The sequence below is a fragment of the Pinus tabuliformis genome, chromosome 1_2, assembly GCF_031772625.1.
Source record: "Pinus tabuliformis cultivar Carrire ecotype Pingquan chromosome 1_2, CPIR1, whole genome shotgun sequence".
NCBI lineage: Eukaryota > Viridiplantae > Streptophyta > Pinopsida > Pinales > Pinaceae > Pinus > Pinus tabuliformis.
In genome coordinates this window covers 502,679,076-502,703,545 of record NC_142298.1, presented here as the reverse complement: position 1 = coordinate 502,703,545, position 24,470 = coordinate 502,679,076, and the positions used below count along the sequence as shown (strand labels likewise).

General features: G+C 47.5%; 1 pseudogene; it reads left to right on the top strand.

Annotated features, from left to right (window-relative positions):
* Positions 1–11,387: 11,387 nt before the first annotated feature.
* On the top strand, positions 11,388–22,395 carry LOC149206544 (GDSL esterase/lipase At1g71691-like; annotated as a pseudogene).
* Positions 22,396–24,470: the final 2,075 nt, after the last annotated feature.

Genomic DNA, 24,470 nt, shown 5'->3' with positions numbered 1-24,470 from the left:
GCCGCTGCTACTACAGAAGTGGCTTCTAGGAGAGATCCGGAAAGAAACAGGTTGGAGTATGTTCAGATGAAGATTGGTGATGCCGATGTACTCACTATGGTCGATAGTGGGGCTTCACATAACTTCATGAGTGAAGATACTGCAAGGAGACTTGGGCTGAAATTTGTACCAGTGAAGGCACAAATGAAGACAGTGAATTCTCCTCCTATGGCAATCCTTGGTATGGCCGAAAAGGTGGACACTACACTTGGTGGATGGACCGGAAAGGTGGACTTCACTATAGTGCGGATTGATGACTATGAGGCAGTATTGGGGATGGAGTTCATGAAACAGTTCGAGGCTATGGTTGTACCACATTTGAGGAAACTCTTCATTTATGATGGAAGGGAAGATGTGCCCATTGGTGTTCCAACCATTGGTGTGACAAAACCTGATCATAAGTTAGGAGGAATGCAAATGGAGGACAAGGGGAAGGTGGACAAGCGGTTGTCTACAATGGAGGCAAAGCTTGCAGAGCAGTCATTGGTCATCCAATCACTTTCGGATAGCATCTTGGACTTGTCAAGAAGGCTAGAGCTGGTGGAGGACGATGATGATGATGATGAGATATATGTGAGGCCGAATATCCAGAAGGAAGATCGGGAAGCATATCTACAAAGGATGGAGGTTGAGGATCCTGACAGATGGATTGAGCTGATTAGTGAGGGAGAGCCTTCCGGCTCTTCCCCCTCCACATCTTCTTAGATGACATAGAAGATGGGGCTCATTGTTAAGCTGCTCATGGCAGTGAGCCCTCAAACATGGTTGAGCAGGTATGATGATCATAACATGCTGCAGAAAGATGGGGTTTCCATGGACCTGAGCATGGGATCGTGGAGATGAGTGTTGGCACATGACTAGGATGTGTAGCACTTGTTGATGTACATGGGCAGTTTGCACATGGAGATGACTTGATGGAGACGGGTCCTTATATATGCAGTGATGTTGCCTTATATGGAGGAGTCTACATCAGGGTCGATGCAGTCTTGGTGGAGAGCTACTAGGATGATGTGTTGTCGGGACGACAACGTTTTCGGGTGGAGGAGAGTGTAACGCCCTCGCGACTTGGGCAAGAGCGCGACGGGCAAAACACCTTCACACGATGGTTAGACGGGCGACCCGGGCAGGCGACCCGTGGGCGACCCATGCACGACAGGCGGGCGCCCCGTGCACGATGGGCGCGGGTCTACACGGGCGGGTCACCCGACGAGTTAACAACATGGAGGAGTCACCCGGCGGCATGACGAGTTGATGGGCGCGAGCCTGGACGGGCAAGTCACCCAACAGGGCGACGAGTTGAGGAGCGCAGGTCTGCACGGGCGAGTCACCCGGCGGGACGACGAGTCGATGAGCGCGGGTCTGCATGGGCGAGTCACCTGGCGGAGCGGCGAGCTGGGCATGGGCGAGCACGGTTATAACAAGCGGCGAGCTGGGCACGGGCGAGCGCGGATGTAACAGCAACGAGCTGGGCACGGGCGAGCCCGGGTATAACAGCGACGAGCTGGGCACGGGGGAGCCAACCGACGGAGCGGCGAGCTGGATGCGGGCGAGCGCGGGCGTAACAGCGGACACGACAGAACATTAAGTGGGCTCCCGGCGGGTGACCCGTGAACGATGGGCGGGCGCCCCGGCGGGCGACCCGTGCACGACGGGTGGGCGACCCGACCCTGCGACAAAACAGCGAGCCGATTACGAGGAACAGCGAGCTGTGATTTTTACACTTAGTGCGAAATAAGAAAAGAGGCTGAAGCCTTATACCCTTGCAAAGGAGGCTTTGCCAAAGGCAAAGGCCGACTTGCAAATATGTTAAGGCAGGGGCTTGTAAAATTAAAATAGGAGGTCGGCTTTGGAGTTGACACCCCTTCACATTATGGCAGGCTAGCGTATAAATACAAAGGCGCAGAGCCTCATTTGGCATCAAGCACTTCGCTCTCTCTCTACATTCGATCTAGAGGTAAAGAGGACGCAGCAAGAAGTGCGCATCTCTCATGCGCATAAGAGAAGTGCACAGTTTTACCAAGGGACTGTTTGTGGGATGACGGTACACGGTAAAAGGCAGTTTGGTGCGGAATCGAATTGGAGGAGTTCTGGTGGCTCGGGTGAGCACGCTCCTACCAAGAGAGGTTGGCATTGAATTGTAAAAAGGCTGTCTATGCCTATATTGTAAAAAGATTCTAAGTGTTGGCCGTGGACTTTGCCCGGCACACTTGTATGTATTATTGAAGGTTTCATAATATATTATTATTGGGCGGACTCGTTCAGGAGTTGCCCCTCCCACTATATAATTGTGTGCAATTGTTATGTTCATGGTTTAATTGCATATTGGTTATGAACGTATATGAAGATTAATGCATTTTACTTAATTGAGGAAGATGAATTAAGTATGTTTATGTGAAAGGCGTAGTCCATATGTACAAGTATTAACAAAAAAAGAAAGTACACGGTGGTGCCGCACCTCGCCAGACACGGTTGGAAGACTACTGTAGGCTTGGGGGCGTGACACTCACCACCTCACCCGCCTGGGCGCCCTTGCCCGCCCGGCGCCCTCACCCGCCCGGGCGCCCTCTCCCGCCCGCCCGCCCGGCGCCCTCACCCGCCCTAGCGCCCTCGCCTGCCCGCCCGCCCAGCGCCCTCACCCACCCACCCTGCCCGGGTGCCCTCACCCACCCGCCCGGGCGATTCCCGGAATCGCCCTGCTACCTGCCGGGCGGCTGGCGCCTGCCTCGGTCGCGCCACCCGGGCGGCCCGCGCCCCTGCCTGGCAGGCGGCAGGGCGATTCCGGGAATCGCCCTGCCGCTTGCCGGGTGGGGGCGCAGGCGGCCCGAGTGGCGAGGCGGAGGCAGGCATCACTCGGGCGGCCCGCGCTACCACCCGGTAGGCGGCAGGGCGATTCTCGGAATCACCCTGCCGCTTGCCGGGTGGGGGCGCGGCCGAGGCAGGGTGGGTGAGGGTGCCCGGGGGACCGGCGGGTCAGGGCGCCCGTGCGGGGGGGCCGGCGGGTCAGGGCACCAGGCGGGCGGGCGGGTGAGGGCGCCGGGGCGGGCGGGTGAGGGCGCCCGGGTGGGTGGGTGAGGCTGGTGAGGGCGTCGGGCGGGCGAGTGTGGCGGGTAAGGGAGCCAGGCGGGCGAGGGCGGGCGAGCGAGGGCGTCCGGCAGCCGGGCGGGCGAGGGTGGGTGAGGCGGGTGAGGGCGCCGGGCGGGCGGGCGGGCGAGGACGCCCAGGCGGGTGAGGCGGGTGAGGGTGCCGGGCGGGCGGGCGAGGGCGCTCGGGCGGGTGAGGGCGCCGGGCGGGCGGGCGGGTGAGGCGCCCGGGCGATTCCCGGAATCGCCCTGCCGCCTGGGCGATTCCCGGAATCGCCCTCACCCGCCCGCCCGCCCGGTGCCCTCGCCCACCCGGCACCCTCACCCGCCTCACCCGCCCGGGCGCCTTCGCCCGCCTACCCTCCCGACGCCCTCTGTAGCGACCTGCGGCTCTGCCCAGACGCGCGATGTAGCGACCTGCGGCTCTGCCCGGTCGCGCACCCCTCTGACGCATGAAAACAGCGAAACACAAGTGCGAGCAAACCATGAATCACGATGGTAAATATGCGCGAATTAATGGGGAGCTCGCCCACTTATAAGGCAGCTTGCCTTGTGTTCAGGCCGACCATCGCACTAAGGAATAGTGCGCACTTGGACAGGTGCAGCTAGCCGCAACGGATGAGCCCGCCGAGCCGGGCAAAGGACGGGCGAAGGACGAGTTGGTGTTTTCGGTGGTGCGCAGTGCCCGCATTTGGTATCGCATCTAGATTGGGTTGTGGCCGGGTAGGGTCGTGCACGGTGTGCCCGCCCGCCCAACGCCGGGTTGGTGTGGAGTTATATCGGGTGTGTTGGCGGTGGACTCGTGCACGGGCACGTCCGCCCGCCCAAACGACACGGTTATATATTATCTCGGTTCGCACTTAGATTTGGGTTGAGGCGAAGGCAAGGTCGTGCACGGGGTGTGCCCGCCCGCCCAACGCCAGGATTGTGCAGTTGTACATTGTATTGAATTGTTGTGGGTTGGCGGTGGGTCGTGCACGATGCGCCCGCCCGCCCAAAGACACGAGGTTGTAACCTTTATATTGTAATTTGGATTTCGGTGGAGTCTTGGCGGACCGCCGTGCGATCGTGCACGGGCGAGCGCCCTCCCGATTTGTAAACATTACAATTATAATAAAAGATGATTATTATCATATTGCCGTGTTGATTATTATTGTCATGTTGATTTTAATATCGAGCATTGTTAATGGTTTCTGCACGTTAATGATATAAATTCATAATGGTTATGAAATTTTAAGGCGTAGTCCGCAAAGTTTGTTAACGATGGAACATCTTAATAACTTAGGAGGTGCTGCACCCGCCCAATTAAGCAAAAAAAGAATTGGGGGCGTGACACCCTCGCCCGCCCGCCCGACACCCTCACCCGGCTCACCCGCCTGGGCACCCTTGCCCGCCCGGCGCCCTCACCCGCCCGGGCGGGCGGGCGGGTGAGGGCGATTTCGGGAATCGCCCGGGCGACAGGGCAATTCCGGGAATCGCCCGGGCGCCCTCACCCGCCCGCCCGCCCGCCCGGCGCCCTCACCCGCCCGGGCGCCCTCGCCCGCCCGCCCGGGCGCCCTCGCCCGCCCGCCCGGCACCCTCACCGCCTCACTCGCCTAGGCGCCCTTGCCCCCCCGGCGCTCTCACCCGCCTCACCCACCTTAGCGCCCTCGCCCGCCCGGCGCCCTCACCCACCCACCCCGCCAGCCCCCGCCCGGGTGCCCTCACCCACCCGCCCGGGCGATTCCCGGAATCGCCCTACCGCCTGCCGGGCAGGTGGCGCCTGCCTCGGTCGCGCCCCCGCCTGGCAGGCGGTAGGGCGATTCCCTGCCGGGCGGGGGCGCAGGCGGCCCGGGTGGCGCGGTGGAGGCAGGCGTCACCCGGGCGGCCCGCGCTACCGCCCGGTAGGCGGCAGGGCTATTCTCGGAATCACCTTGCCGCTTGCCGGGTGGGGCTGCGGCTGAGGCAGGGTGGGTGAGGGTGCCCGGGGGGGGCGGCGAGTCAGGGCGCCCGTGCGGGGGGGCGGGCGGGTCAGGGCACCGGGCGGGCGGGCGGGTCAGGGCGCCGGGGCAGGCGGGCGAGGGCGCCCGGGCGGGCATGTAACGCCCTCGCGACTTGGGCAAGAGCGCGACGGGCATAACACCTTCACACGACGGTTAGACGGGCGACCCGTGGGCGACCCCTGCACGACGGGCAGGCGCCCCGTGCACGATGGGCGTGGGTCTACACGGGCGGGTCACCCGACGAGTTAACAACATGGATGAGTCACCCGGCGGCATGACGAGTTGATGGGCGCGGGCCTGCACGGGCGAGTCACCCAACAGGGCGACGAGTTGAGGAGCGCGGGTCTCCACGGGCGAGTCACCCGGCGGGACGACGAGTCGATGAGCGCGGGTCTGCACGAGCGAGTCACCCGGCAGAGCGGCGAGCTGGGCATGGGCGAGCGCGGTTGTAACAAGCGGCGAGCACGGATGTAACAGCGACGCACTGGGCATGGGCGACCACGGGTATAACAGCGACGAGCTGGGCACGAGCGAGCCAACCGACGGAGCCGCGAGCTGGATGCGGGCGAGCGCGGGCGTAACAACGGACATGGAACAGTAAGCGGGCACCCATCGGGCGACCTGTGAACGATGGGCGGGCGCCTCAGGCGGACAACCCGTGAACGATGGGCGGGCGACCCGTGCACGACGGTCGGGCAACCCTACCCTGCGACAAAACAGCGAGCTGATTGCAACAAACAGCGAGCTGTGATTTTTACACTTAGTGCGAAATAAGAAAAGAGGTCGAAGCCTTATATCCTTGCAAAGGAGGCTTTGTCAAAGGCAAAGGCCGACTTGCAAATATGTTAAGGCAGGGGCTTGTAAAATTAAAATAGGAGGTCGACTTTGGAGTTGACACCCCTTCACATTATGGCAGGCTAGCGTATAAATACAAAGGCGCAGAGCCTCATTTGGCATCAAGCACTTCACTCTCTCTCTACATTCGATCTAGAGGTAAGGAGGACGCAGCAAGAAGTGCGCATCTCTCATGTGCATAAGAGAAGTGCGCAGTTTTACTAAGGGATTGTTTGTTGGACGACGGTACATGATAAAAGGCAGTTTGGTGCGGAATTGAATTGGAGGAGTTCTGGTGGCTCAGGTGAGCATGCTCCTACCAAGAGAGGTTGGCATTGAATTGTAATAAGGCTGTCTACGCCTATATTGTAAAAGATTCTAAGTGTTGGCCGAGGACTTCGCCCGGCACACTTCTATGTATTATTGAAGGTTTCATAATATATTATTATTGGGCGGACTCGTTCGGGAGTTGCCCCTCCCACTATATAATTGTGTGCAAGTGTTATGTTCATGGTTTAATTGCATATTGGTTATGAACGTGTATGAAGATTAATGCATTTTACTTAGTTGAGAAAGGTGAATTAAGTATGTTTATGTGAAAGGCGTATTCCATATGTACAAGTATTAACAAAAAAGAAAGTACACGGTGGTGCCGCACCTCGCCAGACACGGTTGGAAGACTACTGTAGGCTTGGGGGCGTGCCAGGTGGTATCTGAGCTCGGTCTAGAGCTGGTGAGCAGGGTTGCTCGTGAAGATTTGGACAAGGTTGTCTTGGTTGAAATTGAAGGTGAATCTGCATGATCTTACAGGTGACTTGGGGAAGCCGATGAATGGTTGAGACTAGGTCGCAAAAGAAGATGGCAGCTAATTCTCAAGCGGGGTCTAGCCATACAATGAAGGACACCGTGAAGGATACTACTCTTGGGTTCATGGAGAAGGTGATTGAAAGAATGGAGACTTTGGAAAATTCTTGGAACCAAGATGTGGACTCGATTGCTAAAGAACGAGAAGCCATCTCAAAGGTCAGGGAAGAGCTTGAAAAACTCCGTACACAGCATGATGAGCTCAAGACACAGTATGAGTACACCGATCTTATGTGTACACAACTTGAAGTAAGGGTCAAGGAGGTCGAAGAATCAAGAGATCAGGGTCTTGCAGAGATCGTGAACTTGAAAGGAACTCTTGACAAGGTAAATAAAAATCTCGATCAAGCCAAGGATGAGATTGCGGTATTGAAGAGAGCCATGAGACATAACTCAGGTGGAGGGGTGCCTCATGTGAAGGTCAAAGAACCGGAATCTTATGATGGTACAAGGAGTGCAAAGACTCTTGGCAACTTTTTGTGGGACAAGGAGCAGTACTTGGAACGGTTGAGTCTACCTGATGGGGAGACACAAGTCAAGGTGGTTGCTCAATTCCTGAAAAACGATGCCAAGATGTGATGGCGAAGGAGAGTGGATCAGATTATCAACGGTAATGCTGATGACATCACTTCGTGGGATGACATGAAGAAAGCTTTGCAGACCCATTTCAGTCCTCAGGATGAAACATGGGAAGCAAGGACAAAGATCAAGTTCATCAAACAAACCGGAAGCCTACAAGCATACCAACGAGAGTTCTCAAATGCAGCTTTGGAACTTCCCGACATGGCGGAAAGGGACAAGGTGTTCAACTTTATTATTGGGTTGAAGCCTTGGGCACGCAATGAGGTGAAGAGGCAGAAAATTAGAACACTTGAAGAAGCTTTTGCTGCGGTTGACAGGTTGGTGGACCACTACGATGAGACTTCTAATGAGAAAAAGAAGTCCGAAAAACAAAAAGAAGAAAAGAAGGAGGATGCTCTGAAATCAGATGATAGTCCAAAAGCAAAGAAGCCTTTGAAGTGTTGGATATGTGCAGGACCACATGTGGTGAAGAATTGCCCCTCTAAACCAAAGTTGGCCGCTGTTACACAACCTGATGAGGATGACAATGCTTTTGTAGGGATGATGCAGATACTTGGTGCCGCTGCTACTACAGAAGTGGCTTCTAGGAGAGATCCGGAAAGAAACAGGTTGGAGTATGTTCAGATGAAGGTTGGTGATGCCGATGTACTCACTATGGTCGATAGTGGGGCTTCACATAACTTCATGAGTGAAGATACTGCAAGGAGACTTGGGCTGAAATTTGTACCAGTGAAGGCACAAATGAAGACAGTAAATTCTCCTCCTATGGCAATCCTTGGTATGGCCGAAAAGGTGGACACTACACTTGGTGGATGGGCCGGAAAGGTGGACTTCACTATAGTGCGGATTGATGACTATGAGGCGGTATTGGGGATGGAATTCATGAAACAGTTCGAGGCTATGGTTGTACCACATTTAAGGAAACTCTTCATTTATGATGGAAGGGAAGATGTGCCCATTGGTGTTCCAACCATTGGTGTGACAAAACCTGATCATAAGTTAGGAGGAATGCAAATGGAGGACAAGGGGAAGGTGGACAAGCGGTAGTCTACGATGGAGGAAAAGCTTACAGAACAGTCATTGGTCATCCAATCACTTTCGGATAGCATCTTGGACTTGTCAAGAAGGCTAGAATTGGTGGAGGACGATGATGATGATGATGAGATATATGTGAGGCCGAATATCCAGAAGGAAGATCGGGAAGCATATCTACAAAGGATGGAGGTTGAGGATCCTGACAGATGGATTGAGCTGATTAGTGAGGGAGAGCCTTCCAGCTCTTCCCCCTCCACATCTTCTTAGATGACATAGAAGATGGGGCTCATTGTTAAGCTGCTCATTGCAGTGAGCCCTCAAACATGGTTGAGCAGATATGATGATCATAACATGTTGCAGAAAGATGGGGTTTCCATGGACCTGAGCATGGAATCGTGGAGATGAGTGTTAGCACATGACTAGGATGTGTAGCACTTGTTGACGTACATGGGCAGTTTGCACATGGAGATGACTTGATGGAGACGGGTCCTTATATATGCAGTGATGTTGCCTTATATGGAGGAGTCTACATCAGGGTCGATGCAGTCTTGGTGGAGAGCTACCAGGATGATGTGTTGTCGGGACGACAACGTTTTCGGGTGGAGGAGAGTGTAACACCCTCGCGACATGGGCAAGAGCACGACGGGCATAACAGCTTCACACGACGGTTAGACGGGCGACCCGGGTGGGCGACCCATGGGCGACCCCTGCACGACGGGCGGGCGCCCCATGCACGATGGCCGCGAGTCTACACAGGCGGGTCACCCGACAAGTTAACAACATGGACGAGTCACCCGGCGGCATGACGAGTTGATGGGTGCGGGCCTGCACGGGCAAGTCACCCAACAGGGCGACGAGTTGAGGAGCGCAGGTCTGCACGGGCGAGTCACCCGGCGGGACGACGAGTCGATGAGCGTGGGTCTGCACGGGCGAGTCACCCGGCGGAGCGATGAGCTGGGCACGGGCGAGCGCGGTTATAACAAGCGGAGAGCTGGGCACGGGCGAGCGCGGATGTAACAGCGACGAGCTGGCACGGGCGAGCGCGGGTATAACAGCGACGAGCTGGGCACGGGCAAGCCAACCGACGGAGCGGCGAGCTGGATGCGGGCGAGCGCGGGCGTAACAGCGGACACGGAACAGTAAGCGGGCACCCGGCGGGCGACCCGTGAACGATGGGCGGGCGCCCTGGGCGGGCGACCCGTGAACGATGGGCGGGCGCCCCGGCGGGCGACCCGTGCACGACGGGCAGGCGACCCGGGCGGGCGACCCGACCCTGCGACAAAACAGCGAGCTGATTGCGACGAACAGCGAGCTGTGATTTTTACACTTAGTGCGAAATAAGAAAAGAGGCCGAAGCCTTATATCCTTGCAAAGGAGGCTTTGCCAAAGGCAAAGGCCGACTTGCAAATATGTTAAGGCAGGGGCTTGTAAAATTAAAATAGGAGGTCGGCTTTGGAGTTGACACCCCTTCACATTATGGCAGGCTAGCGTATAAATATAAAGGCGCAGAGCCTCATTTGGCATCAAGCACTTCGCTCTCTCTCTACATTCGATCTAGTGGTAAGGAGGACGCAGCAAGAAGTGCGCATCTCTCATGTGCATAAGAGAAGTGCGCAGTTTTACTAAGGGACTGTTTGTTGGACGACGGTACATGGTAAAAGGCAGTTTGGTGCAGAATTGAATTGGAGGAGTTCTGGTGGCTCGGGTGAGCACGCTCCTACCAAGAGAGGTTGGCATTGAATTGTAATAAGGCTGTCTACGCCTATATTGTAAAAGATTCTAAGTGTTGGCCAAGGACTTCGCCCGACACACTTATATGTATTATTGAAGGTTTCATAATATATTATTATTGGGCGGACTCGTTCGAGAGTTGCCCCTCCCACTATATAATTGTGTGCAATTGTTATGTTCATGGTTTAATTGCATATTGGTTATGAACGTGTATGAAGATTAATGCATTTTACTTAATTGAGAAAGGTGAATTAAGTATGTTTATGTGAAAGGCGTAGTCCATATGTATAAGTATTAACAAAAAAGAAAGTACACGGTGGTGCCGCACCTCGCCAGACATGGTTGGAAGACTACCGTAGGCTTGGGGGCGAGACAGGGCGGGTGAGGCTGGTGAGGGCGCCGGGCGGGCGGGTGTGGCGGGTAAGGGCGCCGAGCAGGCGGTCGAGGGCGTTAGGCGGCCGGGCGTGCGAGGGCGAGTGAGGCGGGTGAGGGCGCCGGGCGGGCGGGCGGGCGAGGGCGCCCGGGCGGGTGAGGCAGGTGAGGGTGCCGGGCGGGCGGGTGAGGGCGTCGGGCGGGCGGGCAGGTGAGGGCGCCCGGGCGATTCCCGGAATCGCCCTGCCGCCCGGGCGATTCCCGGAATCACCCTCACCCGCCCGGGCGCCCTCACCCGCTGCCCGCCCGGTACCCTCGCCCGCCCGGCGCCCTCACCCGCCTCACCCGCCCAGGCGCTTTCGCCCGCCCACCCTCCCGACTCCCTCGCCCGCCCGCCCGACATCCTCACCCGGCTCACCCGCTTGGGTGCCCTTGCCCGCCCGGCGCCCTCACCCGCCCGGGCGGGCGGGCGGGTGAGGGTGATTCCGGGAATCGCCCGGGCGCCCTCACCCGCCCGCCCGCCCGGCGCCCTCACCCGCCTCACCCGCCCGAGCGCCCTCACCCGCCCGCCCGCCCGACGCCCTCGCCCGCCCGCCCGACACCCTCACCCGCCTCACCCGCCTGGGCGCGCTTGCCCACTCGGCGCCCTCACCCGCCCGGGCGCCCTCTCCTGCTCGCCCGCCCGGCGCCCTCACCCGCCTCACCCGCCCTGGCGCCCTCGCCCGCCCACCCGCCCACCCAGGCGCCCTCACCCGCTCGCCCGGGCGATTCCCGGAATCGCCCTGCCGCCTGCCGGGAGGAGGCGCGGGTCGCCCTGGTGACGCGGCCGAGGCAGGCGCCACCCGGGCGGCCCGCGCCCGCGCCCGACATGCTCAGGGCGATTCCCGGAATTGCCCTACCGCCTGCCTGGCGGGGGAACAGGCCGCCTGGGTCGCGCCGCTGCGTAGCGGAGCTAGGCGTCACCCGGGCAGCCCGCGCCCCCGCCCAGCAGGCGGCAGGGCGATTCCCGGAATTGCCCTGCCGCCTGCCGGGCGGCCCGCTCTGCCACCCCACAGGCGGCAGGGCGATTCCGGGAATCGCCCTGCCGCCTTCCAGGCGAGGGCAGGGCCGAGGCAGGGTGGGTCAGGGCGCCCGGGCTGGTAGGCAGGCGTCGGGCGGGTGAGGGCACGCGGGCGGGCGGGCGGGTGAGGGCGCCAGGCGGGTGAGGGCACCTGGCCCTGGCGGGTGAGGGCGCTCGGGCCGGGCCGGTGAGGGCGCCCGGGTGGGGGGGCGGGTGAGGGCGCCGGGCGAGGGGGCGGGTGAGGGTGCCCGGGCCTGGCGGGCGGGCGGGCGGGTGAAGGTGGGTGAGGGCGCCCAGGCCCGAGGGCGGGTGAGGGCGCCAGGGCCGGGTGGGGGGGCGGTTGTGGGCGCCCGGGCCGGGGGGAGGGGGGGTTGAGAGGGTTGGGGCGCGGGGGGTTGTGTGGGCACCCGGGCAGTGGGGGTTAGCAGGGCGCCCGGGCCGGGTGGGTGGGCGGGTGAGGGTGGGTGAGGGCACCAGGGTCGGGGGGCGGGTGAGGGCGCCGGGGCCGAGTGGGGGGTCGGTTCTGGGGGCGGGTGAGGGCGCCGGGGCCAGGGGAGGGGGGCATTGAGAGGGTTTGGGCACGGGGGGTTCTGTGGGCGCCCGGGCGGGGAGGGTTGCAGGGTGCCCCGGCCGGCGCGGGGGGGGGGGGGGGTTGGGAGGGTTGGGGGGGCGGTGGTTGAGAGGGCGCCCGGGCCGAGCAGGGGGAAGGGTGAGGGCGCTCGGGCGGGCATTGGGTTGGTTTGGTAGGGATTAAAGGGGGCAGGGGCGCGGGGTGTGGGTGAAGGTAGTGAGGGTGTCGAGAGGGGGGTTAGAGGTAGGGGACAAGTCGGGCTGTGGCGCCCACCCTAGCATGTTATGGTTGAAAACATGTTAAATTTATGCTTAGGAAAGAAAAATGATATTCTACCAAAAACATTAATGTGTTTTTTTTCCTCATAAACAACTTTGTTTGACACATAAAAATTTGGTTTTATTAGCATTTTTTTAAAATGTTGAAAATTGACCCTAAAAAAAAAAATCATTATTCCAGTATCATCACTTTCATTTTGAAGCTATATTTTGCACGAAAATTTCATAGTAAAGTTCGTAGTTACTGCCATTTTTAAAACATGTTCAAAATTAATGCCTAAAAAATAAAAATATCGTTCCAGTATACACACTTTTCGTTTTTAGCACTGTTTTTGATGTTTTTTTGGGGTTTTTTGGCCAGAGTTCCCATTTTGAGTTTATAGTTCCCGTTTCAAAGTTTACATTGTTAAGTTCCAACATATATATAAATATAAAACCTCTTTTATGCTTTTTTTGAGGTCTGAAATATCAATCACTCAATAAAAAAGTCATTAAAAGGCACTAGGTCTAGCGGTGATTTTATTTAAGTAGCAATTAACCATCTAAACATTGTTGTGGCCCACACTTCCCAAACTTTTAAATGAGAAAATATGACCTCCAAAGTAGAGATTTGAGCTGAAGAGGAAGGAAATCAATTTGCAGGGAAGAGAAATCACTGAGGAGAAGAAAAGCAGATCTTTTCAAGGTTGCATGCATCTCAAGGTAGCAAACTCAAGGGGGTCATACTGCTGTAGGCATCCCAAGGCTGTTGGGCACAATTGCAGAGGCCATACAGGTCATACAAGTGTGCACAGGGCAGTGAGGAGGTTCAGATCTGTTGCATGCAGATTGAGGCAGCTTTTGGCATGATTTTGGAGGTGGCATGAATTCCAAGGAGGCTGTCAGCCACGTGTATCAACAAGAAGTTGTCATGCCATCACATGAGACTGCCACATGTCGCATAATATAAAATTATAAATAGATGTGCCAAAAATAGCAATCCCCCTAAAAATAGGAAAATTTAGAAAGTGTTGAACAGCTAGTAGAACTCTGCCAAATATAGCATGCCTAAAAATAGGCACTGCTAAAAATAGAGAGTCCTTGATCGTATAATGAATATAAGGAAAACCTGTGGCTTACAATGGTATGGCAACCATGTCTTACAGTGATATTGCAGCCATGGCTTACACTGGTATGGCAGCTACCTGTCATAATGCCTTACCCTGCATCATATGGAAAGAATTTTCAAGCAATCAAACCAGTTATATGAAGCTTCAACTATTGGGGGTTTCTAATAGCAAGCATCTGTGCCTCCCAGGCTATTTGAAGAGGAAATTATCATCACATAGAGATCTGGTATCATCATCTAGACCAGGACAATTGCTAATACCAGATCCCTATGTTTGGAGACTATTTTCATAGGATGCAAGGTATGACAGGTAGCTGCCATACCTCTGTAAGCAATGTCATTGCTATTTTTATTCTATGATTAGTTCCTATTTTCTACCCTAAAAATAGAAATTCAAGGAAGGAAGTACATAGATATTTGGGTATAGAAGAATGCAATTGAAGAAAATTGAATTTGAATTCATTGAATTTGTATGGGAAAAATCAACTTCATGTATCAAGTAATTGCAAGTACATGTGTTTAGTTGATGACCATAAATATCATCCTGGAATTGATAGCATTTCTCATCTCACCATCTATATTAAAAATAAAGTATCATATAACAAATGATAACTATTAAAGAAATGGTTTGAATGGATGTACTTTGGAGTGACCAAGTTGATATTAACATTCAATAAGCTTACTTTGGACAAGAACATAATTGAGGTTTTTACCAAAGGTTATGACAAACATATAGTTGTTTTGTCAGCTGCATGAGCATCCCAATAGATGAATCAAGACCATTACAAACCACCTCAAAGGGTCATGGCTTATTCTCACCCTTTTCATTAGATTTTATTTTGGCATTCGTGGCAACTATTGAAGAGGATTATAAATTAAAAGCTTTATATCTATTCCAAATTAGGGAATGGAGAAAACTTATCAAGATGATTCTTATATAGAGCTCCATACCAGGTTATTAGAGATGGCTCTTTTAAGGCTCTATTGTTGTATATTTATCATTGTGGTAATAAGGATCTATATCTAGAAAAAACAGAATGAATAACACATAGTATTTAGGCCAAAGTTTAACCACTAATTTGTAAATTTCATGAGGAAAATGCAGGACAATAAAAGGGTTACTAATTTATGGGAAAAAATAGAACTAGAAGTATAACCTACAGAACCACCTTTTTATTGGGAATCAATTTCACTGGATGCCCAATCTTTTAAATTCTCTGCAGGCACCTCAAATCCAATGATCTTTAACTCTAAATTTAGAATTTGGTTACACAAATGAAGGCTAGAAATTAGGGAAAAAACAAGTATAAAATGGCCACATCAAGTACTTTGAAGGGTTTGGAGTGTTTTGTAGCGAAGAGGTTGAACTATTCAAGAGCCCATAAGGCCATTCTATAAATTTCAGCTTAAGGAGCCAACTAACGGATTCATTACCTCCTTTGCACATTCTATTTTTCTCTTTGTTTTTGTATCTTTCTTTGTCTACCAATAACTTTTCTTCCCAGTGTCTTCAAGCCCATGGATGATTTTGTTCATGTTATGAAGATTAATGTTGCAGACTTGTTACCGACATTATTTTTATAACTCTCTTTGAATGTATGCCAAGCAATGATTTAGTCCTAATATATCTTATTCTGTGTGTCATGTGTTGACTTATTTTGAAGATTCTAAGTTGGGTATTCATATTTAGATACTTTTCAATGTGTATTGTTGCTGCAAAATCTAACAAGCCCTATGCAAAGCTGGGAGAGCGGCCAAACCTTATCACAACAAAGAGGAAGGGTTGTCATTGTCACTTCAATAACCTTCCTCCTGCACTTTAGTGAGATATAAACCACGAGGGATGATTCTTTAAATCACCTTGGAAGATACTCTGATACTAGGGCTCAATGTGATAAGTTTTTAAAGGTCTCAAATTGAATAGAGCACCAGTAAGGCCAAAGATGACGTAGATTTTTTATGTTAGGCTTCAAGTACTCTTAGCCTAGACCATTACAGAGGCTACTATAAGTTAGGGTTTGGATGATATTCAAAAATACGGCATTCAATTTCATATTGTAGCCAGCCTAAAAATAATATTCAACAACAAAGGAGCAAGACCTTAAGATAGAGGTTAGGTTTAGGCTAGGGATAATAGTTTTGTAGCTATTATATATGCATAAACAGTGATAAAGGGGGGTGACTTTTTCCCGATTTAGGTATATTAGATCACGTCGTATGTTATATTTTTCTTGTAGACAATTTATAGAGGCGATTCTCAAATTATGAGCCACCCATATACATTCAATCTACACTTTTATGCACAAATCAGCCCTAAAAACCCTAGTGGTTTCCCTAGCAATCTAGGAGATAGAAAGAGAGATAAAATTAAGTTTTATGGTCATCAACACACTCTTAGACCACTAGACCAACACCTTATCCTAGTAGGGTTCAATGGAGTCTTTTTGGCACAAATTCAAAGGAAGGATATTGATGGAGTAAGGGGGGTACCTCAAGCATCCACTTCTAAAACCATAGCTATTACTCCTATGAGGGGATAAATTAGATATAGGTTCTGCACATTAAGATTTTCCCTATAGGCCACAAAAGGGACAATTTTACATGCAATGTTGAAGAAAAATTTCAGAAATGATAAAACATTATTCATGGAACAATTGAAGCCCTACTTTGAACATAAAGCATACAAAATATCAATAATAAGACAATAAACTTACAAAATTATCAACAAAAAGCACTTCTTTCAATCCTAGTACAATTTCTCCGTGAAAGTTGCACCAAAAAAGATCACATTTTTCCAATGTAGTGAAAAAGACTAGCTTGCACTCTCTTAGATAGGAATATAATTCAATGTGTGATGATGACATCAAGAAATGAAGGGAGGCTCTATTTATACCCATTTTTAAAATAATTAGACTAAGAATCCCTATTGACAAGCTTACTTTAAGTTTTCCATAATAAATAGGTTACAAGCCAAACTCATTGCTCAAAAACATAACAAAAGTGGCATAAATGCTCAACTAATTTATATAACTAAAAATAGTGACAATAAAGCTGCAGACTTCTATAAAGCCATACAAAAAAACCTGTGACAGATTTACATTTGATTTGAATTTTTGTAGAAACTACACATACAACTATAAAGCTTCTGCACGGTTGTTTAAAAGCATTGAATCTTTAGAAAGTTAGAGTGAACTTAGTATAAAAAGAGGATGTGGTTTATAGAGTTTATACATTGAATAGTTTTTCAAACTCATGACCTGTAAGCTTTTCACCTTTTCAAACTTAGTAATTTGGAATCTCTTCACATTTTACGGAGTACTGCTGAGAACCCTTATTTACATGGAAAAAATGATAAAAACAGTGATAAAAACTAGCTGGTGATCCCTATGATATAGCCCTAGATGGCCCTTCAATGTATGATGTCTTATTGGACCTATTCTTTGTTCCTACGAGCAGTGTTAGGATGTAACTACCTGACGAAGTACTTGGAAGTTTGGTACTATCTCCAACATCTACTAAATCAAGTGAAAGCTCAAAAAATTCTGCAAAAGGCCCTCTTGCTAAACAGATTTGCAATGACACATGCATTTTGGCTTCCCTCCCACTACGCCACCCCCATCACAAGCACAGTTTAAAGAAATATAATTGGCAAAAGAAATATTGTAAAGAAAAAATATTTCCCGTACTAATTTCTCAAAGCAGAGCAACACATAAATATTCGTAATTAATTGACAAAATATGTCCGCCAGGATGTGGTCTAGTCACAAATTGGAGCACTTGCTATAATGATGACCTAGGTTCAAATATCAAGTTTGGAGGGCATGCCCCTGTCTAGTTTTATTTCAAGACTAGTTGGAGGAAGGTCTTGACAGAGCATCAACACGACATAGTCACAGTAAATAGTAAACATTTCCAAGCCCTGTTGCCCCTTCAGTTGCATGGCAGCATGCAAGAATGAGATTAAAATCAAACTCTGCTCAACAAAGGATGTTAATTATTGAATAAGAAAAATATTATTCATATTAGGTTCAGTGAATAAGGTTCGTTAGTGTTTTCGTGGTTAATGTTTTTTTTTTCATGGTCAAACTTTGAGTACCAATTGTCCCAATTTTGCAATTTTCTACCCATCTTAAATTTTCTTGCCATCTTATTTGACAATAAGAAATTTATGACAAAGATTTGATGCTTTGCGAACCACCCTTCCTAGACTCGAAAGGTCGATGCAGGGATTTTCAATCATATCCCACATTGTCAAAACTAAATAAACAAACCACGAAAATTCACTCCATAAGGTTACAGAGTAACTAATTTACCTAAGAGCATCTTAAAATTTCTTACACGTAGCATCATTTATCAAAAGTAGCATTTAAGCAATAAAATCAACGAGAATCGATCTCAGGTTGCACGACTAAGGGCGGGAAATGAACCACGGCTAATTACGCTACTAGCCTAATCAGAGAAACCAAAGGCCTATTACATGAATATCACAATTCATCCCAGGCTAGCCATAACAGGCATGATTCTTCATGGTCATTCTGGTTCACATAAATCCAACAATATAAAATTAGCGAAAACCTATCTTTGAGATCTGCATTTCCAAATTTTGCTAAAATATTGTTTCTGCGAAATGTAAACTATGCTAAGTGGCAGAACCTTTGTAATAAATTGTCCTTGAGGCCTTTACAGATATTCTTTAATAATCTAAAGAAAATATTTTCACACACTAATGATTTTCCATAAGTTATCGGAAAAATTCCAGAGTTTTCAAACAAGAAGAAGTTGAACTAGTATTTCATAAGGCACTGAAAATGTTAAAGAACTTTAATTTCATCAGATCAATAAACTGTTAAATACAAAAGAAAATGACTTGTGCAGGAAAAATGTAGAATCTGGTGTATCTGTGAGCAGTTTAGCGACGTGACCCTGAATCAACGAAAAGGCTCTATCTGTTTACAAGTTCTGAAGGTGCATGATGGGGGCTCTACTCGCGGTTGAGGCCTTGGTTTGAATTTCGGCAACCAGATGCAGACGCCCACGATGCGACGTGACCCCAAATCATCCAGACGGGAGATTTTTTCAAACAGATACTAGTCGAAGTTAATGTGGAAGGGTGGAAGGGTGGCAGAGGAATGCAGAGTTGGCGAAAAGTGGTGGAGGGTGGCGAAGGGAATTTCTGATTGCCGGAGCAGGAAGTTTTTTCGGGTGGCCCTGGAAACCGGCCAATTCCTCCGCCTAGTTAGACTACTCCTTTTCCGATCAGTAGGTGGATTATTCCACAGCTGGACCAAAAAAATGCAAGATTAATCTATATGCGAGACATGTAACCAAAATTAATAAGTTGATTGATATAGAAACGAAAATAGTGAAAGGAGTTTGAAATGTGCATGGAAAGCTGTGACAACTTCGCTGGCTCGCTTGAATGCATTCAACCTAATTCATAACTCCGATGCATGGAACACCCGCTGCCAGGCCGAATGTGAAATCAATCATTAGTTTTTAATGAATGAATTACCCGTTAGTGTCTCTGATACACGAAAAGGTTTGGTTGGCTGTTGGATTTGGTGGACTCTCGAAACTATGCCCAAATATTTCAATTTCCAAGATTTGGAAGTGATCACAGCTATCTTAATTGTGCTGCGGATTTGCAACTGAATTTAAAAGCAGTAGCATGATCATGGATTTTTTCAGCTGGGAGTCTTGGAAACCTATTTCATTTAATTTATTTCTGCTACTCTATGCTCGTTTAGAGTAATATTTGACATATTTGAGGCTCTGCAGTGATGGGAATCAAATGTTTAAATTCCAAGGCAGCTTCATGGCTCCCATGTTTAGCTTTTGTTGTTACATATTGTTGTGTTGGAGTAATTTCTAGGGAAGCCGCACCTGAAGTTACAGCCATGTTTATATTTGGCGATTCTCTGATCAATAATGGCAACAACAACTATATAGCAAGCATTGCCAAAGCCAACTTCTTGCCTTATGGACTAGATTTCCTTGGAGGTCATCCTACTAGAAGGTTTTGCAATGGTAGGATGGATGTTGATTTTCTAGGTTTGCATTCTATAATTATTTGATTTAATGCTTCTGGTTTGTATATACCTTTCCAATGAAAACCTTGAAAATAAATTCCAAAAGATGTTTCTCCTTGGGTGTGAACTCTCTTTGCAATGGAGGAAACTAGAATGCATCAAGATTAATTAATTGGAAGTTCTAGAAAATTCAAGAAATTTTATAAACATGAGTGAATTCAAACAATTGGCTTCACTCTTTAGAGACGGTGTTAACCCTAGACCATAGGAAAAAGAACAAAAAGTCTGGATACTGAGGAGACTCAGGGGGCTTAGGCATCTGCAGGATTCCCAGTACCTGGGAGGAACTTCCTGCTGCTAAGTTCACCAAATTGATAATCCTCTATCTTCCATGAGCCTCCCACTTCTCAATTAAATCCATCATATTTCTAAAATATTAACTCTGCAATTTAGTTACACTCATACACAAAGAAAACCCACTCAGGGGGCTGAGGCATCTGCAGGATTCCCACTACTTGGGGAGGAACTTCCTGCTGCTGAGTTCACCAAATTGATAATCCTCTATCTTTCATGAGCCTCCCACTTCTCAATTAAATCCATCATATTTATGAAATATTAACTCTGCAATTTAGTTACACTCAGACCCAAAGAAAACCCCAAAGAGGTTTTTCTCTGAATATGAATTAGTGATCTTAGTTTGTAATAGAAATGCTAGATTCTTATCAACAAGGCTGATAGAACCAGTTGATTTAACTCTTTAGATTATTTTTTATTTCAATACACAATAATGACAACCAGTTGGTTTAATTTTTTAAACTACTTCTATTCTATATTTTATATGAAATAAAACTAATAAATATAAAACAATATAATTTTTTAAACTACTTCTATTCTATATTTTAAATGAAATAAAACTAATAAATATAAAACAATATTCACTAAAACCAGGTTATCTAACCCGTTATATTGCTTTTGATTTATATATCTTTAAAACTGTACAGTAATTTGATCCTAAATAATGTTGAATGAACGATCTCAGGGCAATTGCTAGGGCTACCTCTCATTCCTACATACCTTGACCCATCTACAAGGGGTTCAGCAATCCTAAATGGAGTGAACTATGCTTCAACAGCCGCAGGCATTTTGGACGAGATTGGCAAAAACCTTGTAAGTCCAAATTGCAAAAATGATAAATTGACTTTCTCCCACTGGTGCTAAATGTAGTAAATATGGTATCTAACATTTCTTTTCTTGGTGCAAAATTGATAGATTGGGTGCATATCGTTCAATCAATAGATTGCAAATTTTGGGAAGACTTTAGAGGATTTGACATCGCAGTTGGGAAGCACAATGGCGGTGGCTCAGCATCTAGCAAAATCTATTTTCTCAATTACTTTTGGCAGCAACGATTATATCAACAACTATCTTATGCCTTACTTCTATCCAACCAATAGAAAATACACCCTAGAGACTTATAGTGATATTCTCATGTGGCAACTTTCACAACAACTGGTGGTTGGTTTCATAAGCTTTGTCTGGTTGCCTGAGAAATACAACCAAAATCAATTGAAATTTTAAAGTGGTTCTTGTAAAACTGAGAACTTAATTGAAATTTTAAAGTGGTTATTGGATTTTATTGTCGTTGTCTAACTCTCTTAGGTTTTGAGGTTTTTTTTTGTTTGAATATGGGAAAACAATTTTTTGGTAAGATTTTGTTTTTTTGTAGTTTAAAATGTGTTTTTAACATATAAATGGATTTAGTGTCCTGAAAAACTTCTGCGGATTCAGATGATGTAGCAATCACAATTCAGACTAAATGGATTCAATACCCTGAAAACTCTCTGGTGAATTTCGATGGTGTAGAGTTCACAGCACAGATTTGGGATTCCAGCAGCTCCTTATCAAATTTCTAGCAAATTTGACCCAAAAATATGCCAAAAAAACTATATACTTCTGCTATTTAATTTTGTTTTCTAATTAACCATGGTTAAAATTTTGGTTGTTTTGTTTTGTAATTGATAATTACTTTCCTTACTTAGCTTAAAATTTTGGTTATTTTGGTACTCAACATTCACTTTCTGAAAAGTGACCAGTGCACACTTTGTTTGCATTAGTCTAAAAAGTGATCAGTGCAGGAATCTACATATGGTAGCCATCTTAAATAGTTTCAAGAAAAGGAACCATCTCATCTTGCATCAGATTTCTCTTTGGTTGTCATTTAGATTATTTGAGGCCATTCAATTTGAACAGTGATTTAGATTATTTGAGGCCATTCAAATTGAACAAAATCTTTAGTAAATATTATTTCATTATATAATAAAAACTTGAATTATGATGAAAAATGTGAGAACCTAGCATTTTTGTCAAAACTCTTGTGAAATTCGTACCAAGAAATAGAATCTTTTCCCTTTAAGTTTATCTTACTCCATCAAAATAAAAAACAAAATCTGCCTACTCCTCAAAATACATTACTTTATCTAAACTTACATAAAAATAATCCCTCCTAGAGTGTTCACTGTCAATTTACAGAGTATTTATTATATAAGTTGGTTTTATGTGGAATATATATGCAGGCTCTATAGAACTTGGGAGCTCGCAAGTTCGCAGTGGCAACAATGGGTCCTTTGGGATGCATTCCAAGTCAAATAGCAATCGCAGCTGCATTGACAGTGTAAACCAACACGCCATACTCTTCAATTCCAAGCTCAGATATCTTTTGGGCGCTCTGTCACTCAATATGCCTGGTGCAAATTGCGTCTCTGGAGATGCTTGCAGTGCAGTTAAAGACATGATCGATGATCCCAATTCTTATGGTATATTAATAACTTAATTCTAAATTTGTGCTCATAGAACCTTAAATCTTGGATAAGCTAGGGTAGACCAACATGAATATAAAAATGTGCTTGAGGTTGTACTCCAAAATAGCAAGTAAAAGCATGAATTTTATGTGTTTTTTCTTAAGATAGTTTCATGAAGAAAACTTAAAACATGAAACCAAAACACTAAATGGAAGCATGCATCAAACAATAATACACCAACCATTGATAAAGGAGTTCACCCCTCCTGGGCTACATCTCCTTGGATCAGCTCTAAAGGCATGACCCCTTCTCATTATGCTCAAAATTCTTCAGATAAAGAGTACATAAATGTGCTGACAAAAAGAGTGGCTAGTTTCCCCTTCAAGGAAACATTCTTCTGCAAAGAATTCTCACTCTAAACACATGACAACCTACAGTTAGTCATGAAACAATCAACAAGCTTAAGGCTTCCAAATAAAGACCCCATACTCCAACTTCCAAGAGCATAAATAGTACTACAATCCACTTGAAGTACTTAACAAGTCTCTTTCTCCATACACATATAGAGCAAAGAAGAAATAAAACTACAACATTGTTGTAATGGTGGCTGCAGAAAGCACAAGGAGGCTGGAATACCCCTACAAGGTCATCTCCATCTTCATACTCCTCCATAAACTGAATCAAAACTTCGGTTGACCAGGGCACCCATAAGGATTCACTTTGCAAAAGTCTATCCAGAAGTGCTCATTTGACTCTGAAACTTGTTCCAATTGGTTCAGAATGCCCAAAAATGGATATCTGACCTCTTTTTGCATCCAATTTAGTCGAAAATTGCTTAGATATGACTTATGCCGATCTCCCCACAATTTTCTCCTCCAAATCTGGTTAACTGCCAGTGAAATTCACTATCACCAGTTAAAGTTGGCAGTTCCACCGAAATCAGTGGTTCCGCCAACTTTTCCTGCCTAACTTGCAGTTAAGGGCTGAGTGGTCACATGCGGAGTGGTGGTTCGGTAGAAAAGGCTACGGTTCCACAGGCTTGTCGAATATCGCAATCGCAATCGCAATCAGCAAAGAGACGGATGTCAACACTCCTTCAGAAACTACGATTTTCGATCTAGCGGACCCCACGAGTTATAAAATACAAATCTAAAAACATATCACATTCGGGTAGTCTATCGCATTTTGCATCAGTGTTTATAGCTAAAACCCATATACTGCGGTATCGACGGACTCGACAGGGATTATAAAATGCAACATATAACATCTCGCATCCAGGGCTTATTGCAATCGGAACTCATTGCATTTCACTATCGGTGTTATCGACGGGGGCATATAGATATATATATATATATATATGTATGTATGTATGTATGTATGTATGTATGTATGTATGTATGTATGTATGTATGTATATATATATGTATGTATGTATATATATATATATATGTATATGTATATATATATATATATATATATATATATATATATATATATATATATGTATGTATATATATATACATATATATATATATATGTATATATATATATATATGTATATATATACATATATATATATATATATATATATATACATACATATATATATATACATACATATATATATATATATATATATATATATATATACATACATATATATATATATATATATATGTATATATATATACATATATATATATATATGTATATATATATAGATATATATATATATATATATATATATATATATCGACGGGTATCTAGTGCGATATGTGATTGCGATCATATTGCATCGCAACCTGCTTTGCGCCAGGGGCCGAATCTTCAGTACTCGTCCTTTCCTGCGATTCGAATATGCGATATCACAAATCACAATCGGTACTATCTGGGGGCTAATTCTTTAATGTTGACCTATCTTTTGCTCCGATATGCGATATGTAGGGGCCAATGGCGGCTTGTCACTTGGCATCTCCTCATTCACTGAAGGGATTTTCCATGTCATCCAATCTTGCCATGTAGACAAGTCAAACTTGAACTTTCACTTGCTCTAACTTCTGCATATGAACTCGGTTTTGAGTGTCATTCACACCGTTGGATTCAGAAT